The sequence below is a fragment of the Arachis hypogaea genome, chromosome 6 (assembly GCF_003086295.3).
Source record: "Arachis hypogaea cultivar Tifrunner chromosome 6, arahy.Tifrunner.gnm2.J5K5, whole genome shotgun sequence".
NCBI lineage: Eukaryota > Viridiplantae > Streptophyta > Magnoliopsida > Fabales > Fabaceae > Arachis > Arachis hypogaea.
The window spans coordinates 110904946-110914681 of NC_092041.1; the positions used below are offsets into that span (position 1 = coordinate 110904946).

The 9736-nt window shown below is 36.6% G+C and overlaps 1 non-coding gene across 1 annotated transcript; it reads left to right on the forward strand.

The window, feature by feature from the left end:
• The first annotated feature begins 9290 nt into the window (after window positions 1–9290).
• LOC112761319 (small nucleolar RNA R71) lies at window positions 9291–9394 on the forward strand. Its single transcript, XR_003181720.1, has one exon. It is a non-coding gene; the product is annotated as a small nucleolar RNA R71 (small nucleolar RNA).
• The last annotated feature ends 342 nt before the right edge of the window (window positions 9395–9736 follow it).

Genomic DNA, 9736 nt, shown 5'->3' on the forward strand with positions numbered 1-9736 from the left:
CATTAACTACAACTACTGTATAGTGTATATTGTGTTCACTTGGATCATATAGTATATAACAGATACAACAATAGATTTTCTTTCAGGCTTCAGAAAAGATTTTAGAAATCTTCATCACATATAAGTGGAATGGAATCTATTTATCTTTTCCCTTATTGTCCTTATTATCCTTATCATCATCACCCTGCTTCTTACTTGAAGAACATCCTGCCACTGACAAGAACAATTAAAAATATTCAATAAATTATTATTACGGTGATGGAAATTAAAACAATTTAATTATCATACAGCAGGGTGTGGTAGTTGCTTACATTTTTTATTAAACTTTTTGGCTCGCTCTGTGATTTCTTGGCATCCAATGGTAAAATTATGCATAATCTTACCGTGTGTTTGGAACTGCTCATGGGATTCGAGTTCTGGCTTTTCAGAATCCATCATCACATTTGTTATGTTCATTTCAGGAAAGCTTTCGGCGACGGCAGCTGCAGCGGCTTCGGCTTCATTCACCTGCTAAAAGTTATCAGCCACTGATGATGATTCCAACAATGGCCGTGGCTTCTTTAATTTGGATCCTTTTCTGAAGTTGGTGCTGCTGCTTCAGATGCTAGCCTCTTACCCTTATCCTTCTTATTTGAATCCTCATCCATTTCTGTTTTGTGTGCTGCAAACAATAATAATGAATTATTAAGCTATAATTACATTTTTAATCTTCTTATTCTTGGCAATGGATTATATGTTCATTTTTGGAAGTGTCATAGCTTCTGGTTTGGTGCTTGTGCTTGTTCTGTACGGTTCTGCATCAAATAAGAGAAAATTCAGTGTTCCAAGTGCAACAACACATGCACAAAGTATAAAGACATCAGAAAATGGTACATGAATTCCACCAGAAGTCTCAGAAGGATGTGATGATATCATCATTGTAGGTGCTGGTGTTGCTGGTGCAGCCCTTGATTTCACTCTTGGAAAAGTAGTACTAATACTTCTTTTCTAGTTTTCTCTATTTAGAATTCTATTTTATGATGGTTTCTTTGAGTTATAGTCTCTAAATAAGTCTTAACTCATAGATAAGATCTTATACTATGGTCTAACTAAATTGACATAAATAAAATAAAATACAGAAAATGTAAGTTATAGGCCGCAAAGAATGTATATCCTAGAGAGAATAGTGTTTTGTATATATCCATTTTCTGTTTTTGTTTCTATGGCTTGGAGCTCCAATGGTTCTTTTTCATGAAGGGGAGTATAGATATATGTTCTAGAATTTAATTTTGATGCACTTTCAGTGTAAAGTAGTTAATATAGGCTGGATGTTTATTTTACTAGGTAGGTCGATAGTTATTTTCATTCTAATTTGGATGTTTATTTGATTTGGATTGAATTTAATATAATTTTTCCTGATAAGAAGAATTTGTTAAAAAATATTGTGAGCATGGTGCCTATTATAAATTGAAATTTTACTAACACGCTTAATCCTGTTTAAGTTAGTCATTTTCTTGGTGGTTTACATTGCTGATATCTATGTCATAGTACCATATGTCACTTAATTCCTTCGGTTGTTTTTTTTTTTTTTGTTCGATTGCAGGTCGTGGAAGTGACAGACGTAACTGAGCTGGAAACTAATGAGACGGAACTTAGTCATATTGTAGAATTGGATTTAGTGTACCATTCAATGAATTCAAATATGCTTGGAGTTGTTGCAGTTAGATATAAGTGATTAAGTTATAACAAGGTTATCTGACATTTAGATTTGTAAAACAAATACTAAATTGTATTTTTCTTTAGCCATTTAAACTAAATCGGATGTTTATTTTACTATGATTGCAGATGGTTCTTTCCATTCTAAAGTAGATGGTTATTTTGGGTATATTATTTGTCTTTTACTTGATTTCAATTGCACATGCCCTGCAAGTTTTTTTATTATGCCGGTTGAATTAGATTTAGTTTAATTTGATTGAATTCAAGTTGGGTTCTAGTTATGCCATTTAAACATGATGCACGACTGGTATTTTTTGTCAATTGCTTAGTTATTTTTTTATCAACTAATGTGGATGTTCATTTTACTGTGTATGCGAATTGTTCCTTTCTTTTTAGAGTGGATGTTTATTTTGGGTATACCGTTTGTCTTTTATTTAATTTTTTGGTTTTTGCATATGCATGCTCTACGTGTTTCTTTTGTTTTTTGGTTTGGGAATTATAGATTGAAATACGATTCGTGTAAACATTGATATTAACTTGAAAAACAAATAGAGTCTTATTTTGAAATTAAAAGAATATTTTTATTACATAACATTTACACGAGATATATAATTTATAGTTAGAGAAATACTAGAAAGCTAATAGTTAGTCATCAATATTTAAAAGTGTGTTAACATAAGAAGAATCTTCAAGAAATGCTGCATCATGATGATAGTGTTAAGCTCTTCAAGGCTAAGTTAAGAAAGCTTGTCAGGAGCTCTCTACTTGTAATCTTTCTCCAACATTTTGGCTGCTAGAGATTGTACCTGTGATCCTTCTTTCTCTTCCTTGCTCTTCAATTTTGTAACTCGTGCGATAGTCGATGTGCACTGAAAAGTAGGAACACAGCTCAATGTTCAGGCATATCAATTACTAGTGTGTAACAAGAACTCATTATCTCCAAAGCTTTAGAAGATAATCAACAATTTATGAAAAAAAAGTCTTAACCTCAAAAAAGCATAACTAAATGATTAACTAAATAATTGCTTTCACTATAACCAATAAAATAGAGTGAAACTCAATTCCAACACAAAATAAAATGAACATATGCATACATAGTAAATGAACATCCGCTTTAGTTGATAATAAACATCTAACAAATTAACCAAAATTTCATCCGTGCACCATGTTTACATAGCCTAACTCAAACCCAACTTCAATTCAAGAAAACATAAACTAAGTCTAATCCAATTTTTCTCCATTACTCCAAACCACTTAACAAAAGAAACTAGTGGAGCATGTACATGCAGAATTCAGCAAATGAAGCAAAAGATCAATATTATAAGTAAAATAAACATCCACTTTTCGAATAAATGAACCATCTGCATAATAATAAAATGAACATCCACTTTAGTTGATAATAAACATCTAACAAATTAAGAACTTTTATTCAATTATTACATTTTTAATTAAAATTCAATACCACCACCAACAGCACAATCAGACAGCATATATGCTACTACATAAGGTCTTCTTTTGTTATTATATGCATGATATGTTGCTAGTAATTAAAAAGAAGCTAAATCATAGTTGGATGCATGCTAAAAGAAATGCAGAATACCACTTCTATGTTATGCCGCTTATTTTTGGTAAAAGTCTCTTTCCTCCATGATATGCCGCTTATTTTTGGCAAAAGCTTGACATAAAAGTCAAAGAAAACTGCAGCTATTCTGCAAAAAATGGCGTATATTAAACAAATTATAGAAAAGATGGCCTACTGTTAATTGACTTATTCCAATGGTCAGATCAACTTTTAGTTTGTTTTTGAATAAAACTATATTTTATTTGTCTATTTCTTATATTACTTAGTTAGCAATTTATCTTTGTGATAAAAAAACTTCAAACCCTTTTTTAATCTTCAGAAACAACTTTCAACAATATTTTGGTGTGCAACATTTTTCAGCACAGAAAATAATAAAACCCTTTAGAATCAATAGAAATAATTTCGCACAAAATGGCATATCATTAGAGTCAAAAGAGAAAGAATCAACTAACATTATCAATGTCCCAAACCCTGGTGGTGCGGTATTTTTATAACCACACTTACTAACCGGCAAGTGCACCGGGTCGTACCAAGTAATACCTTACGTGAGTAAGGGTCGATCCCACGAGGATTGATGGATTAAGCAACAATAGCGTTTGATAGGATTAGTTAGACAGACAGAAAATAGTGTTGAGATGCAATCGTGCAGAAAATAAAATAGTAAAATAAATAAGTTTGGAATAAAATATGGAGAAGGCAGTTAAGGTTTCAGAGTTATCTATTTTTCCTGATTAATTTTTCTTACTAACTATTTTAATCATGTAGGATTTAATTTATGGCAAACTATATGTGACTAGACCCTAATTCCTTAGACCTTCCTAGTCTCCTCTAAAATTCATTAACTGCCAATTCCTTGGTCAATTAATTCCAATTAGAGGGTGATAATCAATTCCTAGTTTATCTGCCACAAAAACTCAAATTATCCAAGAGGTAAAAGGATTATATGTCACGTATCCTATTAAATTTAGATAATTAAAATTTAGGAGAAATAGTTTTCAAGCTGTTGTTCAGGTAAAGAGCTTTTCCAAGTTTTACAAGAACTCAAATAGAAAGAGGGTCATACTTCCGTTCCACCCAAATTCATAAAATAAAGAGCGAAAACAATTCTTAAATTATAAATCTATACATAAATTAAAATAGTAGAAGCAATAAAATTAATCCATAGAAATAGACAGAGCTCCTAACCTTAACAGTGGAGGTTTAGTTGCTCATGAAAAAGAGAAAATAAGGATTCAGGTCCAAATGTACCGAGTTCCATTGTGATGGCATCAGATCCCTTTTTATAACTAGTCCTAATAAATTTAAAATCTAATAATTAAAATTAAACTTAAAATAATATCTTTTTCTAATTTAAGATTTGAATTTAAATTTGAATTAATTAACAGATCTTCAGTTGATGGGTGGGGACCACTTGTTCTGTCCATTCTGCAGCTTCTAATCTGTGTTTTCGGGGCTGAAAATTGAGTTAAAACAGCCCCGAAATCGCCCCCAGCGTTTTTCTGCATTTTCTGCACGTGGCGCATGTGACGCGTCCGCGTCGTCCACGCGTTCGCGTCATTTGTGCAGATTCCAGTCCACGCGATCGCGTCAGGCACGCGATCACGTCATTGCGATTTTCTCCATTCCGCGCGGTCGCGTGAGCCATGCGTCCGCGTCGGTATTCGCTGGTCATCTCCTTGGCTTCTTCTCTTTCTCTGCAGAAACTTCATCAAATCCATCCGAATGCTACCTAAATTAAATAAAATTGCACAAAACTCAAAATAGCATCCATAGTGGCTAAAATATAATTAATTCTTAATTAAATTCAACAATTTAGATGCAAATTCACTAGAAAAAGATAGACAAGATGCTCACGCATCACAACACCAAACTTAAACTGTTGCTTGTCCTCAAGCAACCAAAACTAATATAAGCTTAGGGTGTGAATTTGCATGAGAATGAGAGTTCGATTAAGCTCATGTCTCTTCTTATAGTGGGGTTTACAACTGCAATCCTGAACAGTTTTGGCATCTCACTTTATCCTTTGAAGTTCAGAATGATTGGCATCCATAGGAACTCAGAATTCAGATAGTGTTATTGATTCTCCTAGTTCAGTATGTTGATTCTTGAACACAGCTACTTTATGAGTCTTGGATGTGACCCTAAGCATTTTGTTTTCCAGTATTACCACCGGATACATAAATGCCACAGACACGTAACTGGGTGAACCTTTTCAGATTGTGACTCAGCTTTGCTAGAGTCCCTAGTTAGAGGTGCCCAGAGTTCTTAAGCACACTCTTTTTGCTTTGGATCACGACTTTAACCGCTCAGTCTCAAGCTTTTCACTTGACACCTTCACGCCACAAGCACATGGTTAGGGACAGCTTGATTTAGCCGCTTAGGCCAGGATTTTATTCCTTTAGGCCCTCTTATCCATTAATGCTCAAAACCTTGAATCCTTTTTACCCTTTGTCTTTTAGTTTAAAGGGTTATTGGCTTTTTCTGCTTGCTTTTTTTTTCTTTATTTTTTTTTATTTTTTTTTCTTTTATTTTTTTTCGCAAGCTTTGTGTTTTTCACTGTTTTTTCTTGCTTCAAGAATCAATTTTATGATTTTTCAGATTATTAATAACATTTCTCTTTTTCATCATTCTTTTAGGAGCCAACAATTTTAACATTCATAAGCTTCACTATCAAAATTATGCACTGTTCAAGCATGCGTTCAGAATCACAGAAAAAAAATACCACCACATCTCAGTAAGTCAGACTATTCTTAAAATTAACTCAATTTCTCATGCAACACATCACTTCTTTTTCTTTTTTTTAGATTCAAGTTCAGTGAGTGGTACATGAAACATCTTTTTTTTTTTTCAGCATTAAAGCAATTAAATGAAAACTAAACTAGTCCTAGGATTCTAACTAATAAAGGATCATGCAATAATTAAAGCAAAATAACAGGAAACCGGAACATAACATAGAAAAAGAGGGGAGGAATAAAAAATGAAAGGAACTCAACCACCTTAATTATCCTAGCGGTCGCTTTATTCTTCAGGTTGTGCTCCTTCGCGAAGATGATTCGCCTCCCTTTTGTACTAGAAAACCTGTAAGCGCAGCGTCAACACCAAACTTAAGGGTTTGCTTGTCCTCAAGCAAAGAAGAACTGAAAATAGAAAAGACAAATATTAAAATGAAAGAAAAAATAAAAGGATAAGAGAATAAGAGAGAAGTAGGATTGGGAGAGAGAGAAAGAAAACTGGGCGGCGCAAGCGACGCGTTCGCGTGCAGCACGCGATCGCGTACGTCGCGCATTGTTCATAATGACGCGATAGCGTCAGGCACGCGTTCGCGTGGATGGCCATATATGCTACTGACGCGAACGCGTCAGTCACGCGTCCGCGTGACCAAATTTGTGCTTTTAGCACACTTCTTGCCCCAAGCTGGCACAACTCTCTGCCCAAACGCTCTTTTACGTCGAATTTGCAGGTCACGCGATCGCGTCATCGACGCGACCGCGTGAATGACGAAAATCACAAACGACGCGAACGCGTGAGTCGCGATCGCGTGGGATCGTTTGTGCGAAAGGCTCCATTCTGGCGTCACTCCTGCGCAACTCTCTGTAACTTTTTATTTTTTCTCGCACTCCTGGATGACGCGTTCGCGTCAGCAACGCTGGCGCGTCGGGTGCTTTTTTTTTTTAAATTATAGCTTGAGGTGTTCAGTTCCTGGAAGAACATAGATGCATGATCAGAAAATTAGTAAGAACTCAAAAAAATAAAAAAAAATAACTAAGAAAACTACTACTACGAAAAATAGCTAAGGATACGAATTTATCGGGTTGCCTCCCGACAAGCGCTTCTTTATCGTCACTAGCTTGACGGTCAGCTCCTCTAAGGAGGAGGATTATAGGGGCTCAGCTCTTCACCCCTTACTTTGAACTTCTTTCCTGTGTCTCCATAACGTAGCTCAATATGCTCCAGAGAGAGGATTTTGATTACTGTATAAACCCATGCTGGATTGCTGGTCAACACCACCTTCATTCCTGGGGAGAAACCTTCAGTGGGGATCTTTTTGTTTCTCCATCCTCTGGGTATTTTTTTCTTTTTGGGGACCTCCTCCTTGGTGGATGATGCAGTTTCAACACCAAACTTAGGTTTGATGTCAGGCGAAATTTTATCGGTTGTCACCATAGGATGTTTGAGTTGCAAATTCTGCTGTGCATCATCAGGGGGTTCTTGAAGGTTTGGATCAATAAGCTCAGCCTGCATGCACCTCTCTTCTTCACCTGTTGAATGTACATCTTTGAAGACATGAAAGACCAATTGCTCATTATGCACTCTAAGCACTAATTCACCCACTTCTACATCAATCAGAGCTCTTCCAGTGGCTAGGAATGGTCTTCCTAGAATTATAGAGGCATTCTCATCCTCCCCTGTATCAAGAATCACAAAATCTGCTGGGAGGAAGAACTTACCCACTTTGACCAAGATATTCTCCACTAATCCGTATGCCGACTTCATAGATTTGTCCGCCATCTGTAATGCTATCTTTGTGGGTTGTGCCTCTTGGATCTGCAGCTTCTTCATCACAGACAAGGGCATTAAATTGATGCTTGCTCCCAGATCACATAAAGCTTTCTCAAAGGTTGTGCTCCCAATAGTGCATGGAATTTGAAAGCTCGCTGGATCTGGCATCTTTCTTGGCAAGTTATTCTGAATTACAGCACTACATTCCTTAGTCAGGACTACTGTTTCATCTCCCTTTAAACACTTTTTCTTTGACAACAACTCCTTCATGAACTTGACATAGATAGGCATTTGCTCTAAAACCTCAGCAAAAGGAATATTGATTTGTAACTTTCTGAAGATTTCCAAGAACTTTGAGAACTGTTTGTCCTTGGTCTCCTTTTGAAGTCTCTGAGGATATGGCATTTTAGGCTTGTATTCAGGAGCCTTTGGCAAAGTAGGATAAGTGTCAAGAGAGTCTGGGAATGGGTTGTCCACACGCTTTGGAGGGGCGTGTTCTACTTCTTCCTTCTTCTCCTCTGGAGCTTCCTTTTCAACTAGCTCTTCATTGGCCTTGGTCTCAGAGCCAGCTACTTTACCACTTCTTAATTGAATACCCTTGCAATCTTCTCCTGGGTTCACCACTGTATCACCTTGAACTGTACTTGCAGACCTCTCAAGTATTTGCTTGCTCAGTTAGCCCACTAGCACCTCTATGTTTCTAATGGAGGCCTTGGTTTCCTGCATAAATTGTGCTTCCGCACTTGCCACTTGTTCACTTATTATGGTGATAGCCTTGCATTCCTCTTTTGGATTTGGAATTGTGTTATCAGGAAGGCTATTAGTGGTCCTTTGATCAATTTCATTGACCTTTGTGGCTAATTGACCCATTTGAATTTCCAGGTTCTTGATGGATGCTCTGGTTTCCTGTCTAAAACCTGTCAATATTGCTTCCAAATCATTGTTCTGCTGGAAACCGCCCTGAGAACTATTGTTGACGTTCTGAGGTCTCTGAGGTTGGTCCCTCCATCCAAAATTTGGGTGATTCCTCCATCCCTGGTTGTATGTCTTAGAATATGGATCATTGTTGGGATTTCTAGGACCACTCCCCATGTAATTCACCTGTTCAGAAGAAGGTTGAGCATAATCATAATTATCATTTTGCATAAAGTTACCTGCCATGTCATAGGAGACTTCCTGTGGTGGATTTTGGGTGTTGATAGCTGAGACTTGCATGCCACCCATCTGTTGAGTAAGTAGATTTATTTGCTGAGACATCAGCTTGTTCTGAGTAAGAAGAGCATTAACAGCTTCTACTTCCAACACACCTCTCTTTTGAGAGGTTTCAGAGTTCACAGGATTCCTGTTAGATGAGTAGAGATATTGGTTGCTTGCAACTAATTCAATCAGCTCAATAGTCTCCTCTGGTGTCTTCTTCTTGTGCAATGAACTGCCTGCAGAGGTATCTAAGCTCATCTTTGACATCTCTCCTAAGCCTTCATAAAAGATATCCAGTTGGGTCCACTTGGAGAACATGTCAGGAGGGCATTGCCTAGTTAGTAGCTTGTATCTCTCCCAAGCTTCATAAAGAGTTTCACCGTCCTTCTGCTTGAAGGTCTGAACCTCCAACCTAAGCTTAGTCAGCTTCTTTGGTGGGAAAAATTTAGTGAGAAACTCTGTAACAACCTTTTCCCAAGTATTCAAACTCTCTTTTGGTTGGGAATCTAGCCATAGCTTTGCTTTATCCCTCAGAGCAAATGGGAAAAGCATGAGTTTGTACACCTCTGGGTTTACTCCATTTGTCTTCACAGTATCACATATTTGCAGAAAATCAGAAATAAATTGATTTGGATCTTCATGAGGAAGTCTATGATACTGGCAGTTTTGTTGCACCAGGGTGACCAATTGTGGCTTCAACTCAAAGTTGTTTGCAGTTATAGGAGTCACCACAATACTTTTTCCATAAAGATCCGCAGTAAG